This window comes from Cetorhinus maximus, unplaced genomic scaffold (assembly GCF_964194155.1).
Source record: "Cetorhinus maximus unplaced genomic scaffold, sCetMax3.hap1.1 HAP1_SCAFFOLD_330, whole genome shotgun sequence".
Lineage (NCBI taxonomy): Eukaryota > Metazoa > Chordata > Chondrichthyes > Lamniformes > Cetorhinidae > Cetorhinus > Cetorhinus maximus.
In genome coordinates this window covers 7455-27287 of record NW_027596279.1, presented here as the reverse complement: position 1 = coordinate 27287, position 19833 = coordinate 7455, and the positions used below count along the sequence as shown (strand labels likewise).

General features: G+C 44.6%; 3 non-coding genes across 3 annotated transcripts; 1 reads left to right on the top strand and 2 right to left on the bottom strand.

Annotated features, from left to right (window-relative positions):
* Positions 1-2743: 2743 nt before the first annotated feature.
* Positions 2744-2816, bottom strand: trnav-uac (transfer RNA valine (anticodon UAC)). The gene has a single exon. It is a non-coding gene; the product is annotated as a tRNA-Val (tRNA).
* A 13294-nt stretch (positions 2817-16110) lies between these two features.
* Positions 16111-16192, bottom strand: trnas-aga (transfer RNA serine (anticodon AGA)). The gene has a single exon. It is a non-coding gene; the product is annotated as a tRNA-Ser (tRNA).
* Positions 16193-19323: 3131 nt separating this feature from the next.
* Positions 19324-19395, top strand: trnae-cuc (transfer RNA glutamic acid (anticodon CUC)). Its single transcript has one exon. It is a non-coding gene; the product is annotated as a tRNA-Glu (tRNA).
* Positions 19396-19833: the final 438 nt, after the last annotated feature.

Below are 19833 nucleotides of genomic sequence, written 5' to 3'. Positions count from 1 at the left end.
AGGGAGTGGGACCAGGCGAGTTAGTTTCTAGAAGAGTAAGAGGTCTCCCTTTTCAGACGGAGATGAGAAGTTTCTTTTTCTCTCTCGGGGGGTTGTTAGTCTGTGGAATTATTTTTCCCAGAAAGCATTGGAGGCTGAGTCATTGAATTTATTCAAGGAAGACTTAGACAGATTTTTGATAGACAAGGGAGTCAAAGGTTATGGCGGGCTGACAGGAAATTGGAGTTGAGCCCACAACCAAATCAGCCATGACCTTATTGAACAGCAGAACAGACTCAAAGGGCTGAATGGCCTATTCCTGCTCCTGTTCCTGAGCCCTATGTTGCTATGACACGGGCTGAATGGCCTCTATCTGTGGGGTAACTTTGAACCTGATACTATGATGGGCTCGGGAGGTAAAATGGACTATCTTGGTTATGTTGGTTATGTTGTAATTCAGTGCAAACACCACTCAAGGCAATGGTTAGTGTGCATTGAGTGGAGATAGCATGGCCGAACGGTCTCAGGGGGTTGGGTTTAGACTCCAGTCTCCTGTGTCTGTTGCCCTTTCAATCACATCATCTCAGAATCGGCTCGAAGTCGGTGTCCTTTTAAGATCTTCATTTTGGTAGGAAGAACAAGGAGAGTCAGTGTAAATTGCAGGGTGACCGGGAATATGTGGAGCCGAATGCTCTCTATCGCTGCTAGAACCGTTCGGGGATGTTATATGAACAACATTAAAATCACCGTAAGGCCTGTAGTTGGGGCCAAGTGTTTAAAGTAATGGGCTTGAAATCCATTGGGGTCTCCCGAAGCAGGTTTGAGTCTGGCTAACTGCACATCTTCCTTTAGATGCCTCCAGGGTTAGTTATTGGTTAAATTGAATAAAAACCTTCCAACATTCCCGTGTACTTTACCTGCTTCCCTTCCGCGTTTATTCATTTCCATTCATCTGCAAACATTTACTCAATTTGGAGTCTGGAAAGGAACAATAATTGGCCAAGTTGGTGTCGCCCTTGCTTTCTTGGTGTTTGCCTCTCCTTCGGCCTCTGTCACTCTCGGTGTAAATGTCTATCTGTCATCCTCTGTTTGTGTCAATGTGTTTCAGTTCCCCAAGGGGATGAACACATTTTTATCATCACAAGCTTTATTCACATGAGTTAAACTCAGAACAAGCTGAGACACCAACTGGAAATCAGGATTTCTAATGATGTATTTTGGAATATGAACGGCTTTAAATGCTGGTCCGGTTAGCTCAATCGATAGAGCATGAAACTCTAAACTCCAGGGCCATCTATTTGAGCCCCACGCTAGGCGCCATTATTCCTGAAAACTTTGCAGCTTCCATGGGTGATCCCCAGCTCTCCATTGCTCCAGCAGTATCACCGCTCAAACTGAGTCTTTCTCCTTCCCACTTTGTGAAAAATCGATTTGGTTGTTTCTGCATTAAAATTGCCCTCTACTTCACTGGAAGTTGTGACTGTTCAGTGCTGAGGATATGGTGCTTTCACTGGCAATTCCCGGTCAAGGAAAACCTTTTCCTTACCACTGTGTGAACTGTCACAATGAACAGAAATTCCTGATTAAATGAAACCAGGTTTGGCAGCGTCTGTGGAGTGAGAAAGAGAGTTAATCTTCCAGCTGGATGATCTTTCATCAGAGTTGGAAAAGTCACAGATGTAACAGATGGAAAACAAGTCCAGAGGCGAAGGGGAGTGAAAGGACAAAACGGAAGGACTGTGATAGGTTACAAGGCATGAGACAGAAACTGACGAAAGGGATGATGGTGCAAAATGAGGGTGGGAATGGGACAGATTTATCTTCCTGCTGTTCAAACTGGCAAAAATATCACTCTTGATCAACCAATCACAACTACCCTTTCAAAGTAACTTTCTATAATTGTTTCATTTCCATCCCCACTGCTGCTGCCTTCACAGTCATTCTATCATCTTCAACCCATTCCAGCAAAATCCACCTTCTTCCCTTGTGTTCAGCTCCTCTGACGTCATGGGACTGAGTAAATTCAGTGAGAATTTTTTTGTCATTTGGCACAAGATTCGGAACCAGACCAGGGAGAGGTTTGTGTCAGTGTAAACAGTGAAATCTCCCCTATTACCGCTATATTTTGCCGTGAACCACCGTCTCTATAGTCAGTGATTTGCAGCCTGCCATGCGCTTCTCTCATTCCTTATCTTCACCTCTGTATTTGCTCGCGACCTGTTGAACGGGTGACATTTCAGGCGCTGATGCAATACTCCAGCTCCCACTCCACTGATTCAGGTGGAACTGATATGCGTTTTCAGTTTTCAATCAAGAAGTAATGCATATTTATATTAATCATTCTCATGACATTTATAAGCGCCGAACCCTAACCACTAGACCCCCATATTTGCAGCTTTACAGCCCGGCTTATCCATGCTTTCTGTGCCTTTTATTTTCATTTCAAACCTCTTTCAACAGAGACACTTTTCTCCGACAAAATGACACGTTTCTCTAGAACACAACCGACTTCTTCAGCCAATGACAACAGCGATTGCTGTTAGCTGGAGCAGCATTCATTGTCTCACAGTCCCGGATTGTCATTGGATCATTAAACAACAAAAAAAGACAGATATCGCCAACTCTCCTGTTACCCGGCGAGTTCCAACAGATAAGGCGATAAGCAAGTGCAATACGGCTGTGAGACACTGCATTCAGCTAATATTCAACAACAAGAAGGAGCAACGCAGCTTTTCCTGTTACTTAAATGTGAAAGTTGCGGTAAAGTTTCTGCCCGGTTTCGAACCGGGGACCTTTCGCGTGTAAGGCGAACGTGATAACCACTACACTACAGAAACTCCACTGATAAGTGCATCTGACTACAATGCAGTTCCGCAATAGCATTTTTGGGTCTTTGTTTTGAAGAAATGGAATTCGGCTGTTCTCATTAGGAATGCTGGAGACAGACTGATCAACAATGTCATCATCAAATGGTACAGCAGGTTGGATGGTCATTAGATCATCTCTTCTGTGCCAGCTTCTTTTTTAAAGAGGAACCAATTCGTCTCAATATAATTCTCTCTCTCCATAAGACTAATTTTTCTCTATTTCAAGTAACTGTCTAATTCACTTTTGAAGAAGGAGTTTCTGCAGAATCCATGCACAGTTTCCCTTAATTAACAAAGTTTTCCCGACCAAGTAACATGAAGATTTGGACTTGGGTTTCTTCCAGTCCCTCGAGGGGTGGATCCGAATCCCAGCGCTGCCACAGTTTAAGTCACATTGCCACTTTGGGGAACTTTAGGAATTCCCTTTCAGAGAATAAGAGGAGATTCTAGATTACTATAGGGCGGGTTGTGAACTTTATTTTGTTTGGAAAAACGCGGAGAGTCAACACAAATATAAATTGTTGTGGGGGGAAGGCAGGTGTGTGGAATTGGTTGAGTTGTTCTTCCAGAGATCCAGCACAGGCACGACGGGCCGAGTGACTTATTTTGCAGCCATTTCTGATTGGACAAGAACACATTTGAGCTCGAAAGCTGTTGTTAGTCGTGGCTGAATGTTTAAGGTGATGGATTTCAAATCCATTGGTCCCTCCCGCTGTAGGTTTGAATCCTGCTGACTACAGTTCTCATTCCTCATTTTAACCAGGTGTCACCAACCTCATCCCTGCGGCTCCTGTGAAACTGACAAGGCGACACGCGGCAGAAATTCATCACTGAAAGTAACTGACACACATCAAATTCTGCCGCTTTCATGTCGCATCTTTTAATTTCCTGTTCTCCCTCTCAGACATTTCCAGGTCTATCAAATGTCATCCATCTGGAACTTCAGCCTCCACCTCGTTTTACTGAATATGGTCGATTTTCCGTTAGCTCAAGTTAACAGGTGACTCCATAGCTCAGTGGTTACAACACTTGTCTTGTAAGTCAGGGGGCGCGAGTTCAATCCTTTCTGGAACCTATGGGTAACCTTCAGCTGAGATGGCAAAATTATGTGGAAAGCTGACAGACTGCAGAACAATATAGAAGAAGCAATTTAATAAGTTAAAATACTGTGGATGCTGGAAATCTGTATTAACAACAGAAAACGCTGGAAAAATTCACCATCTGACAGCATCTGTGGAGAGAGAAACAGAGTCAATGTCTCGAGTCCTTGTGACTCTTCAGAGCGAAAGAGAAGCAGAAATGTGATGCAGTTTATACTGTTATACGAGGGGTTGGCTGGAGCAGGTGGGAAGGTCAGCGCTAGGTGGGGGCTCAGGAAGGGTTGACAAAGGAGTCAGGGACACAAGACAAAGGGAGTGTTAATGACAGTGGTAAGGGCGAAAAAAGATACTGATTGTGGCATAAAGGGAAGAAAGCAGAATGTGTGAATAGCAGAACAAGGATCAGCACTTTGTGAAAGAACAACATAGAACAACTGACAGTTGGCTCTTTAGGGGCCTTCCTCCTTACTTTCCAAGGGCCAAAACACTCCTTTCAGGTGAAGCAGCGCTTCACTTGCACCCCCTTCAATTTGGTCCACTGCATTCGCTGCTCCCAATGCGGTCTCCTCTCCACTGGAGAGACCGAACGCAGACTGGGTGACCACTTTGTGGAACAACTTCGGTCTGTCTGCAAGTATGACCCAGACCTTCCTGTCGTTTACCATTTCAACACCCCACCCTAATCTCATGCCCTTCACTGGTATTATCATCGAAATAGAACAGAAGCAAAGGAGCAGGAATAGGTCATTGGGAAAATCGAACCAACTCCGCCAGTTAATCAGATTATCCTGCACTTTGTAACATACAGAAATCATCTCCACTGCTAACTTCATTATTTCAATGTTTCACTATTTCAGTGTTTCAAATGATGTGGTTTTTTCCCCTGTGGTGACTGTGCGTGTTTGCTCAATGAAATGTTGGTAAAAGGTATCGACTGAGGAAAATGAGGAGATGATTGATCAGAATAGACATTTGTTTTCTGAAAATTCGATTTGAAATCAACTATTTTAAAAATTTGAATAATTGTAAAAGAATTCAGAGTCCAACCCTCAATGAGTCAGGGAATCTTTGTTAATTTTCACACACTGAACATGGACACGGCAGCAGCTCCTGCACCTCTTTCAATATTGTTTCTCTTAACTCAGAGTTTCCAAAAGGGAATTGGACAAGGACTTGAAAGGGAGAAAAAAATCATAGTTTTGGAAAGAGACAAAGAAATTGAGATTAACTCCAAAGCTCTTTGTGGAAAACTGACATCGATACTATGGGCCTCTTGTAGAGCTGTGCCTTTTGAGGATGACATTATTGGATCAGTCTGTCTCCCAACATTCCCAAAGAGAGCAGCCGAGTTCCATTTCTTCAAAATAAAGACTCAAAGTGTTGCTGCATGACGTCACCACTTAACATTTTAGTGAGGCCTATTGAGCTTTTCTCCTCTCCCTTGTTTCTGCAGGGCAGTGGTTATCATGTTTAGCTAACATGTGAAAAGTTGCCGTGTTCGAAACTGACCAGAACCATCATCAGAATTTGCAGATTGAAGTTTGTTGAAGAAAGCAGGATATGGTCATGTGTCCTGGTCACTGTTTATCCTTCAACCAAGATTATAAGCTCTGCGCATTGTAAAGTCCCTGGCTTTGGGTGTTTGTTGAGCAGAGATTGGCAGCCGTGTTCCCCGCATGAAAACAATGACTCTCCTTCAGTAAGTACTTCAATAAAAGCAAAATACTGGAAATCTGAAATAAAAACGTTAAATGCAGGTAGAACTCAGCAGGTCTGACAACTTCTGTGGAAAGCGAAACCTGCTGAGTTTCTCCAGTATTTTCTGTTTTAATTTCAAAAAGTGCTTAATTGGCTTGAAAGTGGTTTCAGACATCCACTGGTCAGGAAAAGCGCTGTATAAATGCAAGTCTGTCTTTCCTTAACTATCTTTAAATCCCAGTCCTCTGGTTATTGACCCCCGTCAGTGGAAACAGTTTCTCCCTATCTGCTCCATCAAGCCGCCCGTCCCCACTGCCCCCACCCACATCATTTTGAACAGCTCCATGAAATCTCCACTTAAACGTCTTTGCTCTAAACAGAACAATCCCGGTCTCTATAATCTCTCCACAAAACTGAATTTCCTCATCCCTGGACATGATGCGCCTTGCATTGAGGGATTGAGGTGAGATTTTGGAAAGTATTGTCAGTTAGCAGGTGGGAAAATGTAGAAGGAACGAAAACAGAAAACCCAGTCTCCAGCTTTGTGAATCTTTAGAAGCTCTTTGGGAACCGGAATCAGAGGAGAATGAAGGGTGAACTGTCTGACTGACCAGAGACAGTCAAGGCACCTTTCCCTTCTTTAAGTCGCTGGAACATTGACTCTGATGTTATCAATGAAATTAACTGATCTGAGACATTGAAAGGATTTTCGTTACTGTACATCAGGAATTCAAACCTAATATCGGCTTCAGGACAATCAGTATACTTGGTAACAGTCAAGGCACCGAAAGGCTCGAAGGGAGACAGCTCCGGTTGTAGGAGAGCTGGTTCCCGGTGACAGGGATGTGTCTGCAGTGGGTGGGATCAGACTGTTTCCATGTAACCACAATGAATGTCCCAACCTTTATTTTGGAAGAGTAAAACTGATAGAGAACAATTGTCATTCCGTTCGCAGCAATCTGAAGCTTTAACTCGCTGACACGCTGGTTAGAGGCTCCATCGGTCTCTGTGGCGCAGTTGGTCAGCGCGTTCGGCTGTTAATCGAAAGGTTGGTGGTTCGCGACCACGCAGGGGTGAAATTTCCCCTTTTTTTCAGCATTCATTGTCACTCAGTTCCCGGTTCATTGGCTACTTGAGCTGAATGTCAAGACCCCGGAAATGTTGCCGGCTCCACTATTATCCAGTGAGCTCCAAAGTAAGCGGCTTTTTTTCGAATATTCATTTCAAATATAATGAGAAAACATTTAGACCTACCATGCACTGATATCCAACACACTGGAAATTTATGAAGTTATTGGATTCAAACAAACCCATGAATTATTCCCTCTTCCTCAGCTCCACGGTGAGTGAGACAGGGAAAAGCAGCAAAGCAGCAATATTCCGGCCCCACACTCTCCAATCACCCGCTGCCAGCAGAAAGCGGCGACTGCAGCTTCAATCAGCGGGTTACTGCCCATCCCTGGGATGCAAGATACTCCAACCTGGACCAAACCTCCCAATACACCGAGCACAGACTCAGGAAAACGCTGGTACATTATATCCCAGTCACAAAACCTCGGAACGGCATTTACAGAATACCCGAGTGAGTGAGTCACAAATAAAAGTCACCCAAACTTTCTAAATCGTTTCACTGTCAAATTCCTTCATTTTATTGAAAAGCTGACTGTTGTGAATCTGAAAATGAGCACCGTGGGATTTGTGTTACCGAGTGACTTGTTTTCCACTGATTGTCCTTCAGGTTTGCAATTCAAATTGTGTTGGATATTGAAGCGGATCTGTTTTCAAAATGAGGTCACAAAGCGGCTAAATATTGAATCCAGGAACAAATCCTGAGGAAAATGGATCACAATGTTTGGAAGGAGGTGCATCTGAGAAGCGGAAGCTGTGAATGATGTTATTGATGATTGAGTGGAAAGCATTGGGGCCTTGGTCAATCATTGTGTCCGGGTGGTGAAAACGATGCTGTTAAAATCCACTGGGATTTCCCCAGGAAAGTTCCAATCTTACCGACTGTGCTTCTTATTATTGCTGATTTCAACCAGGTGTCCACAGAACTCTCGGATCAATGGAAGAAAAAACATCCAAAAATTCTCCTGATTTTTGGACTCTAAGGGAATGAAGGGCGATCGGGATCGGGTGGGAAATTGGTGTTGAGGTTGGGGATCCGCCATGATCTTATAAAATGACGGAGGAGGCTTGTGGGGCCTTATGACGTATTGTTGCTGCTTTGATTCTGTTCTATGTGAGTAGCAATGCTAGGCAAGGCGATGGGCAGTAATAATGAAGCTTGGTTTCAAATACCACTTCCACTGCTGCTGACATTGTCCTATTGGTCGGAAAAGTGGCAGCTCACAGTTAAATCAGGTGTGTGTGGTGTTTCACTTTAACAGTAATACTGAGAGACAATAAAATATAAATGGCTGTGGAGAAAAGGCGGGGTTGTTGAATTAGCTGTGAAACTTGTGCAGGACAGATATTCGCCTCCAGCTGTTTCTGCCCGTCCAGGTCAATTAGCTGCTTGATGCAAACGCAGTCAGATGGTGCGCACGTAAAACAGAACGTGATCGGTTTACAGATAGCAGCTTACAGAGACCCCAGGATCTTCCTGATTCGCCCAAGTACTGATTGCAGGAATGTGCACAGTGCCGATTATCCACAATCACACTTCCCTTCCAGTCTTGTCTCCGTTGTTCAGCTTTGAAAATGCTCACATTTTCACGTTGGATTTCACTGTGAAGAAAGCAGAGCTGTGATAAACTTATATTGTTCAGCAGATGTACTGCAAGAAGTTACATAACAGGCAGATGATAACAGTGCTCTTTGGACGCGGTGAGCTCCAGTGAAGGATTGGCACCATTAATGTGTCGTTCAATTAGTCTCCTGACAAATTTCATGCTGGAAATGACAAGAAATCTCGCTGAATTTGCTATGTGTTTTGGTTTCAAATGAGCCGAATACAAGGTAAGAAAGTACATCTCGCTCGAGTGGGTTATAAAATGGAAGAATGACCCGTGCTGTTGGGAGACATAAAATTATAGAAAGTTGCAGCACGGAAAGAGGCCATTCGGCCGGGCGTGCTGCTGTCAAAGAGCAGTAGTGATTGGTTGATCCATCAGGAGTGATATTTATGTCAGTGCAAACAGTAGGCAGCAACATTTGCCCTTCTCCCACCCATATTTTTCCTGGCGCCACCATCTCTGTGGTCAGTGATTTGCACCCTGCCCTTCTCTTCTCCTTCTTTCACTCCACTTCTGTCTCTGTTCTCGACTTGTCCAAATATGACATTTCCAACTCTGCGGTGAAACTTCAACTATCACCCCACTGATTCTGGTGGAGTTGTTAAATCGTTTCCATCAATAAGTAATTAATACTCATTTTAACAAGATAAAAAAATCTACATTCCCTGATTGGGAATCGAACCCAGGCTATTGCTGATAAAGTGCCGAATCCTGACCACTAGACCATCGGGGAAGCTATCATCTCAGTTTCTCTGTTCCTTTCACCCACTCTAACCTGTCTCTCTCTGAACTTGCTGCACTCCGTTCTCTCAGGTTCAACCCTGACATTGTCATGAAACCTGCTGACAAGGGTGGTGCTGTTGTTGTCTGGCGCACTGATCTCTACCTCGCAGAGGCTGAGGGTCAACTCGCAGACACTTCCTGCTACCTGCCCCTGGACCATGACCCCACCACTGAACATCAAACCATTGTTTCCAGGACTGTTACTGACCTGATCACCTCTGGAGATTTTCCTTTCACAGCTTCCAACCTCATAGTCTCCCAACCTCGGACGGCCCGCTTATACCTCCTGCCCAAAATCCACAAACAGGACTGTCCCGGCAGACCGATCGTGTCAGCCTGTTCCTGCCCCACGGATCTCATTTCTTGCTATCTTGACTCCATTCTCTCTCCCCTTTTCCAGTCCCTTCCCACCTACATCCATGATTCCTCTGACACCCTACATCATATCACCAATTTCCAGTTCCCTGGCCCCAACCGCTTCCTCTTCACCATGGACATCAATCCCTCTACACGTCCATTCCCCACCGGGATGCTCTGAGGGCTCTCCGCTTCTTCCTCGAACAGAGGCCCGAAAAATGCTCATCCACCACTACTCTCCTCCGTCTGGCTGAACTTGTTCTCACACTGAACAATTTCTCCTTAAACTCCTCTCACTTCCTCCAAATAAAAGGTGTGGCTATGGGTACCCGCATGGGCCCCAGCTATGCTTGTCTCTTTATGGGGTATGTGGAACATTCCTTGTTCCAGTCCTACTCCGGCCCCCTCCCACACTCTTTCTCCGGTACATCGATGATTGCTTCGGTGCTGCTTCATGCTCTCGCCTGGACCTGGAAAAATTTATTAATTTTGCTTCCAATTTCCAACCCTCCATCATTTTCACATGATTCATTCCTGACACTTCCCTTCCCTGTCCTCCCTGTCTCAATTTCTGGTGATAGACTGTTCACCAATATTCATTACAAGTCTACCGACTCCCAGAGCTACCTTGACTACAGCTCCTCACACCCCGCTTCCTGTAAGGACTCCATCCCATTCTCTCAGTTCCTTTGCCTCCGTCGCATCTGTTCTGATGACGTTACCTTCAAAAACAGTTCCTCTGACATGTCCTCCTTCTTCCTTAATCGAGGTTTTCCACCCTCGGTCGTTGACAGGGCCCTCAACCGTATCCGGCCCATCCCCCGCGCATCCGCCCTCACATCTTCTTCTCCCTCCCAGGAACATGATAGGGTGCCCCTTGTCCTCACTTATCACCCCACCAGCCTCCGCATTCAAAGGATCATCCTCCGCCATTTCCACCAACTCCAGCATGATGTCACCACCAAACACATCTTCCCTTCACCCACCCCCTGGCGGCAATCTGCAGGGTTCGTTCCCTCCGTGACACCCTGGTCCACTCCTCCATCACCCCCTACACCTCAACCCCCTCCCACGGCACCTTCCCATGCAACCGCAAAAGGTGCAACACCTGCCCCTTTACTTCCCCCCTCTTCACTGTCCAAGGGCCAAAATACTCCTTTCAAGTGAAGCAGCATTTCACTTGCACTTCCCTCAATTTAGTCTACTGCATTTGATGCTCCCAATCCGGTTTCCTCTACATTGGAGAGACCAAACGCAGACTGGGTGACTGCTTTGCGGAACACCTTCGGTCTGTCTGCGAGCATGACCCAGACCTCCCTGTCGCTTGCTATTTCAACACTCCACCCTGCTCTCATGTCCACATGTCCGTCCTTGGCCTACTGCACTGTTCCAGTGAAGCTCAACGCAAACTGGAGGAACAGTGCCTCATCTTCCGACTAGGCACTTCACAGTCTTCCGGACTGAATATTGAGTTCAAAAACTTTAGATCATGAACTCTCTACTCCATCCCCACCCACTTTCCGATCCCCCTTTTTTCCAACAGTTCATATATTTTTTTTCTTTTCCCACCTATTTCCATTTTTAAAACATGTATTTCCATCCATTGTTTTATCTCTACCTTTTAGCTTATTTCGATCCCTTCCCCCCGCCCCACCCCCACTAGGGCTATCTCTACCTTGCTCGTCCTGATTTCTACCCTTAATGTCACCTGTTAGCACATTTCTTAGCTAATATCACCACCGTCAACATCTCTTTGTCCTTTTGTCTATGACATCTCTTCTTTGCCTCCGCCTATCACTGCCCCTCTATCCAGCTCAACCTGCCCCACCCCCCACTACCAGCTTATATTTCACCGCATTTGTCCATTTCCTTAGTTCTGAAGAAGAGTCACACGGACTCGAAACGTCAACTGTGCTCCTCTCCGCAGATGCTGTCAGGCCTGCTGGGTTTTTCCAGGTATTTTTGTTTTTGTTTCAGATTTCCAGCATCCGCAGTATTTTGCTTTTCTCTGAGAGAGAGAAATCAATACGTTTCAGTGAGTTAGACGCTATCTCAGATAGAGATATGACTGACATTAAGTGATTGTGGTGACAAACGTGCCCGTCTTAGCAAAGAAATGGTTAGAATGACATGAATTTCTAAACAAGAGCACACAACAGAATATACTATCAATGAGTATTTACGTAATTTGACGATCTGTAGTTACAGTTTGAATAAGGGAAAATAAAATAAAATGAAACATTCTGGTGAAGATACATCTTTCATCTTTGTGGAAAGACGTAGCATGATTTCTTTTCACACAGACACACAGAACAGGCGATGTCTCATATGTAATACTGCTGGCTGTAATGAAACTGAATATTAAGAGCTGCGAGGAACAAACAGTCAAAACCTGTAGTTTTAGGCCAAAGTCACAGGCCCATTTCTAACTCAACGCTCACCTTATAGAGACATAGAATAGTGTAGTAAGAACAAAGACAGAGCCTGGTGTGGTAATTACTGAGACAGGGGCTAGTGCAATTTAAGCAGAGACATTACTAGAGAGGCCATCTAATGTTACTTAAGCAAAGACGTGACCTAGTGCACGAACAACAAGGGCGGGGACGAGTGCTATATTATCATAGACAAGGTCTACTGCTGTAATAGCGGAGATGGGTCTAGGGCAATAGTTACCGATACAGGGCCTGGATCAACATCAAGTGAAATAGGGCAGTTATTACAGGGACAGGGCACAGAGTAATTGCTTCCTAGAGAGAGTCTAAGGCCGTAATATCGGAGACTGTCACCAGTGTAAGAGAGACAGACATGATCTCGTGGAGTAAAAACAGGGAAAGGGAGAGTGGAATAGAAGCAGAGACAGAGTTACAAAGACAACGTCTCTGCAAAGACAGGATCCATTTTAATTAAAAAGACAGACAAGCTCGAGTGTAATACAGACTGATACAGAGTCTAGTGTAAATTGTTCTGAAATACGGTCTAGAGGAATATAAGTGCAGACATGACTGAGTTTGTTATAAGCAGGGCCGCGACCTAGTGAAACATAAGTGAGACAGTGCCGAGTGCAGTAATAATTGAGACAGGATCTTGTGTAATACGAACCAGCCTGGTGTAGCAATAACACTGACGGGATCCAATTTAAGAAAACTGATACACGGTCTCGTTCAGCTTCACATAATTCAGGGCTCTTTTTAACAACAACTGACGCAGTGACTGATGAATTAAATACCGGCAAAGGTACGAGATTAATAAAAACAGAGTCATGCACTAGTACGGCAATAAGAGAGTAATGGTTTAGGACAATAACAACAGAAACAGGGAATTGTGTGATATGAATGGAGGCATGTATTGTTGCAGCATCACCTGAGACAGGGTCCAGTTTGATAGACACGTGGCAGGTTCTACTGGAGTAATAGCTGAGGCAGAGTCTTGTGAAATGCAAATAAAAATATGTTCTAGTTTTCTATAACCAGAGACAAGCTCTAGTGCAGTGACAACTGGGGCATGGCTTATTGTAACTTTGGTCGAGACCTGCTTCAGTGCAGTCATGACTGAGGTAGTGCCAACTGTACTATGGCCATAGTCTAGTACATTAACAACTGAGATTGAACCAATTACAGAAACAACTGAGAGATGACCTTCTCGAATATGATTGGAGACATGTCCTAGTGTAATAGAAACAGAAACGGCATCTAAGTTAATATGAACAGAGACAGTGCCAAATGCAGTAATAACTGAGACCGCGTCTGCTTCATGAGATGTGAGCAATCACGGTTCCACTGCCACCCACTGGTCAATCTTTGCTACTGCAGGTGTTGTGAAAATGTCGATCCCATTTACAAGGGTTAAAATCAGAAATAATGGAAAACGTAGTCGCAAGATTTGAACCTGCGCAGGGCAACCGCAACGGATTTTGAGTCCATCGCCTTAACCACTCGGCCACGACTATAGATGTTGGCAATAGGCCTGTAGTATTTATATGAAGTTATAGAATGATTACAGCAGACAAAGAGGACCTTCTGCCCGCCCTGTCTCTGTCACAACCTAGCCGGGCATGCACGCGCATTATTTCCTATGTGAAAATTCAGGGAGGTCAATGTTGTTTCCTCCTGGAGCCTCAGCTTGTTCTGAATTTCAAACTGTGGAAGGTAATCGACCTACAAAATCCTCGAGGTTGTAATGCCTTCCTCTCAATCATCAATAACATCATTCACATCTTCCACCTCTTTCCAAACACTGCAAACTCCACTTGCATCGTTCATCCTGATATTTTTCTCTTTGACATTTGAATATGAAGTTGCACAACCAATATTAATCAAGGTTGTGTTGGTGAATATGTGTCCATCCCCTCGGGGAACTGAACCGCAATGACACACACAGAGGAACAAACACCGACACATACAACGAGAGTGACAGAGGCCGAAGGAGAGACAAAGACCCAGAAAGCAAGGATGTCACTAACTTGGCCAATTATTGTTCAATTTCAGACTGCTAGTGAATGTTTGCAGATGAACTGAAGTCAGAAACACGGGGGTGTTTGGGTGGTTTTCTTTTTCATTTGACTGATAATTTATTCTGCAGACAGTTTGTGTCAATCAGGAATGGGAAGAAGGGGAGTTGGCACGATTGGAACCACGTGGAAAAACGCCTCAACCACTCGGCCAGGACAACTGGGTAAATGCTGCATGTTGTTTGTTTAACAGAATAGAATGAATACAGGGAGTTCCAGTGAGAGAAGGTCTTCCAGTCCGTGCAATCGCCCCAACTTTTCGCAGTCACCCTGGGATTTACACTGTCTCTCCTCATTCTTCCAACTGAAATACAACACGGCACAGCTCAGCTGCTCCTTCACCGCACGGAGATTTTTTGGGAAGCGTCTCAAATAACAAAGCACCAGAAAGTTTGGCAGCAGTGGGAGTAAAGCCCAAATCACTCGAGAGATCGAAACCTGAACCAGCGGCTGATCCCGCTCGGCCTCACTACCACATTCAGATTAGGCACAAACATTGACACTGAATTAGGATATAAAAAATAATGTTCAGGAGTTGGCCAATCGGCCCCTCGAGCATTCTCAGTTACTTAATAAGATCATCTGAAAACTTCAATCATCCTCCGCTTTGTAACATCCAGAAGTTTAGTTGCTGAACAGTCTCCACTCAAAATAAAGAGAGAAATGTCCTGTTAACTGCTTTTTTTTTTTGCTGATATGAAGTCAGAGAACTAACATGGATAATGTTTGGGTGGTGAAAATGGGAAACTGAACCACAGTGGCACACACAGAAAATCACAAATATGCAGGTTGTTAAGATTTGAAATTGTGAATATTTTCACACTTTCTTTCAATGTGCAGAAAGTGGAGCTGTGATCAGCTTATGGCTCAGAAGATGCACAGCAAGAAGGTACATAACAGGCTGATGCTCACGGTGCCTGTTTGGACTCGGTGAGCTGTATCTCTGCGATTGAGGCCATTTAAATGTCGTTCAAGAGGTCCGGTTCCAAATGCTGTGCTCGAAAAAGAAAACTCGCTGAATTTGCTTATCGTCTTGAATTCAAAGCATCACATGGAAGATAAAAAAGTTATCTTAACCGTGGTGTTAGGAAACAACAAATGACAGAAAGTTACAGCAAAGAAAGAGGCCATTCGGCCCTGTGTGCTGCTTTCAAAGGGCAGTGTGATTGGTGGATCTGAATATTCAAAGATATTCGTCATTTAGGAAGAATGGGCAAAAAGGAACACGAGGCGGGGTCGCGTTGTTAATAAGGAACGAGATCGGTACATTAGTGAGAGAGGAACTTAGATTGAAGGATCAACCTGTAGAATCAGTTTGGGTGGAGCTAAGAAACAGCAAGAGGCAGCAAACATTGGTGGGAGTTGTGTATCGGCCGCCAAACTGTATTGGAGTTTACTTTTACAAACTTCACCAAAGACAAGTTTCTTTGACCAAATGGTCTGTGTCGGATGAACACAAGTGTCCTCTTCAGCCAATGAGAAGAACCATTGCTGTTCGCTGGAACATGAAATCGATATTTTCCTCCTTTAAGACAGTTCTTAAAGCCTCCCCCTTTGACCGAGCTTTTAGTCATCAGACCGAATATGTGGCTCAGTGTCACACTTTGTCAGAAAATGCTCCTGGGGAACGCCTTGTGAAGTTTCATTAGGAAAAAGGAGCTTTATAAATATAAGTTGCTGTTGTAGTCCATGCACAGAAAGAGACAAACTACTCTTGCCTCTTTCATCCTGATATTTTTCACTGTAACATTGTAATGTGAACTTGTACCACTAATGTGAATACAGTTTGTGCTCGTAAAAATGTGTTCACCTCCTCAGGGAACTGAACCACATTGACCCACACAGAGGAACACAGACAGGTATACACCGAGAGTGACAGATGTCCAAGGAGAGACAAATGCCAGAGTGAAATCATGTCACCAAATTGGCTCCGTTTTGTTTTCCATTTCCGACTGGAGATTTGCAGAAGGCTGACAAATGAACGGAAAAAAGAGAACACGGGTGTGTTTGGATCACTTTCCCTTGATTCAAACGATAATAAGCTCTGTCTGTGCGCCGATAAAATCCAAAATAATGAGTAGCGTAGACGGCAGGATTCGAACCTGCGCGGGGTAACCCCAATGGATTTCTAATCCATCGCCTTAACCACTCGGCCACGACTACTGAACTACCCCACACTACTATTATTTGTATGAAATCATGCAATGGTTACAGCGGAGAACGTGGTCTTTCTGCCCGTCCTGTCACTGCCATTACCTGACCTTTTCCCCGGAACCCTGCAATTTATGCTGTCTCTCCTCGTTCTCCTGACCAAACTGGGAAAGAAAGAGTGAGAATGATCCAACCCGGCCAATTACCAGCCCATCAGTCTATTCTCCATCATCAGTTAAGTAATGGAAGGTGTCATCAATAGTGCTATCAAGTGGCACAGACTCAGCAATAACCTGCTCACTGATGCGCAGTTTGTGTTCCGTAAGGGCCACTCAGCTCCTGACCTCATTACAGCCTTGGTTCAAATATAAACAAAAGAGCTGAACTCCCGAGATGATTTGAGATCAGCATTTGACCGAGTGTGGCATCAAGGTGCCCGAGCACAACTGGAGTTAATGGGAATCAGGGGGAATCTCTCCGCTTGTTGGAGTCATACCTAGCACAAAGGAAGATGGTTGTGGTTGTTGGAGGTCAGTCATCGTAGCTCCAGGACATCACTGCAGGAGTTCCATAGAGTAGTGTCCTCGGCCCGACCATCTCCAGCAATGAACTTCCATCCATCATAAGGTCAGAAGTGGCGAAGTTAGCTGATGATTGCACAATGTTCAGCACCATACCCGACTCCTCAGATACTGAAGTAGTCCATGTCCAAATGCAGCAAGATCTGGGCAATATCCAGGCTTGGGCTGACAAGTGGCAAGTAACATTCGCACCCCACAAGTGTCAGGCAATGACCATCTTCAACACGAGAGAATCCAAACATCACCCCTTGATGTTCAATGGCATCACCATCACTGAATCCCTCACTATCAACATCCTGGGGGTTCCCATTGACCAGGAACTGGACTGGACTAGCCATATAAATACGGTGGCTACAAGAGCAGGTCAGAGGTTAGGAATCGTGCAACGTGTAACTCACCTCCTGACTCCCAAAATCCTGTCTACCATCTACAAGGCACAAGTTAGGAGTGTGATAGAATACTCCTCACTTTCTTGGATGAGTGCAGCCCCCGCAACACTGAAGAAGCTGGACACCGTCGAGGGCAAAGCAGTCCACTTGACTGGCACCACATCCACATTCACTCCCTTCACCACCGATGCACAGAAGCAGCAATGTACACCATCTACAAGATGCACTGCAGGAATTCACCAAGGCTGCTTAGACAGTAGCGTCCAAACCCACGACCATTACCAGTTGGAAGGACAAGGGCAGCAGATAGATAGGAACACCATCACCTTCAATTCACTCACCATCCTGACTTGAAAATATATCGCCGTTCCTTCACTGTCACTGGGTCAAAATCCTGGACCTCCCTTCCTAACAGCACAGTGGAAGTACCTACACAACATGGACTGCAGCGGTTCAAGAAGGCAGACCACCTTCCCAAGGGCAACTAGGGATGGACAATAAATGCTGGCCCAGACAGCGAAGCCCACATCACGTGAATGAATAAAAAAACAAGATCCAGGTTTACCTGCAAATTATATTGCCTTGAACTTCTGACCAAAGTAAAGCACTGCAAACGTCAGTCCCTGGAGCAAGTCTGACATATTTGCTCGGGTGTGGAACCAGCTGAAGCTTTTAATATTGGTCTTCTTAACACCGAGTTTCCAAATGGGAATTGTTCAATGGCTTGAAAGCGAAAAAAACAGGGCTAAGGAGAAAGAGAAGGAAATTGTCATTAATTATAAAGCTCTTTGTCCAAAACTGACACAGACAGCATGGTGGAAGGTCCTCTTACTGAGCTGTGCCATTTGATGATGACATTGTTGATCAGTCTGTCTCCAGCATTCCTAATGAGAACAGCCGAATTCCATTTCTTCAAAACAAAGACCCAAAGTGCTGCTGCATGACGTCACCGCTTAACATTCCAGACAGCTCCATTGGGCTCTTTACAGCGCAGGGTTTATAGAGGCGAGTGAGGTCATATTCGCTTCACATATGATGGAGCTGCGGTTTGAAAGCTGGCAAGAGCATTATCCAAGCTTGTTTATTTAAGTGAGTGAAAGTTCAATAATTTCCGTTTGTTGTAAATATGAACACGACGGTTGCAATCCTGCTGACTAAAGTTTTCACCATTTTTGATTTTAACCAAATTAACTATCAGTTAATTACAAGGAAACCCATCCAAATACGTCCGTATTTTCTGATTTTCATTCATTTGTCAACATTCAGGAAATTTGCTTTCAGAAATGGAACAAACACTGAGCCAAGTTTGTGACACCCTTGCTTTCTGGGTGTGTGTCTCTCTTTACGCCTCTGTTAATCTCGATGTTTTTCTCTCTGTGTCTGTTCCTCTGTGATTCTCAATGTGGTTCAGTTCCCTCAGGGGGTTAAAACGTTTTTAACGTCGCAAACTTGATTCACATTAGTTGTGCGAATTCATGTTAAAATGTCACAGACAAAAAGTATCAGCATGAAAGATAAAACAGGAGACTGGCCCTTTCTATATATATCCTACAACAACAACTTAAATTTATAAAGCGCTTTTAACCTAATGAAACGTCATAAGGAGTTACCCAGGAGCATTATACAACAAAGTATGACACCGAGCCACATATTCGGTCAGATGACTAAAAGCTCGGTCAAAGGGGGAGGCTTTAAGAATTGTCGTAAAGGAGGAAAGTATCGATTTCATGTTCCAGCTAACAGCAATGGTTCTTCTCATTGGTGAAGAAGTCGCTTGTGTTCAACCTAAACAGACCATTTGGTCGGAGAAAGTTGTCTCTGGAAGATGTCCGGAATGACAAAAAAATGTCAAAAGTTGCCTCCATAATCCAAATGTCAAGCCTTATTGGTCGTTTCCCTGATGTCCAGTGACTGGGAATCGGCGCTTCCATTGGACCAACAGCGAATAGGCTGGAGGGCATTGGAAATTAAAGTTTCACATGAGCAGCTTGTGGGACTATTTACCTCACTGTCAGTTTCATGTTCCAGATCACAGAAACCGTTGTTTTCATTGGCTGAAGAAGTCGTTTATCTTGAACCTTAACAGGCAGTTTTATGGTGAAAGAGATCTGAACTGAAAAACAATAGGCAAAAGCAACGTAGATCAGCCAAACCGAAATAAGTTGGCCTAACGTCCCTGGTGGTCTAGTGGTCAGGATTCGGCGCTCTCACCGCCGCGGCCCGGGTTCGATTCCCGGTCAGGGAATGTCGAGTTATTGAGATTTTTTAGAACGAGCGTTGATCACTCGTTGACTGGAAACGTTTTAAACCCCACCAGAATCAGAGGAGTGAGGGTTCAAGGGCACCTCAAGAGCTAGAAAACATCACACTTGGTTCAAGTGGAATGAAGCAAGAGGAGAGGAGAAGGGCTGGTTGCAAAGCACTGACGATAGAAATGTTGGTGTGAGGCAAAATATGCGTGGGAGAAGAACGAATTTTGCTGCCTACTGTTTGCACCGGCACAAATGTCACTTCTGATGGATCAACCAATCACAACTGCTCTTTGAAACCAGCACGCCCGGCCGATTGGCCTCTTTCTGTGCTGTAACTTTCTATAATTTTATGTTTCCCAACAGCACCGGTCATTCTGCCATTGTATAATCCACTCGAGTGAGATGTACTTTCTTACCTTGTATTCGGCTCT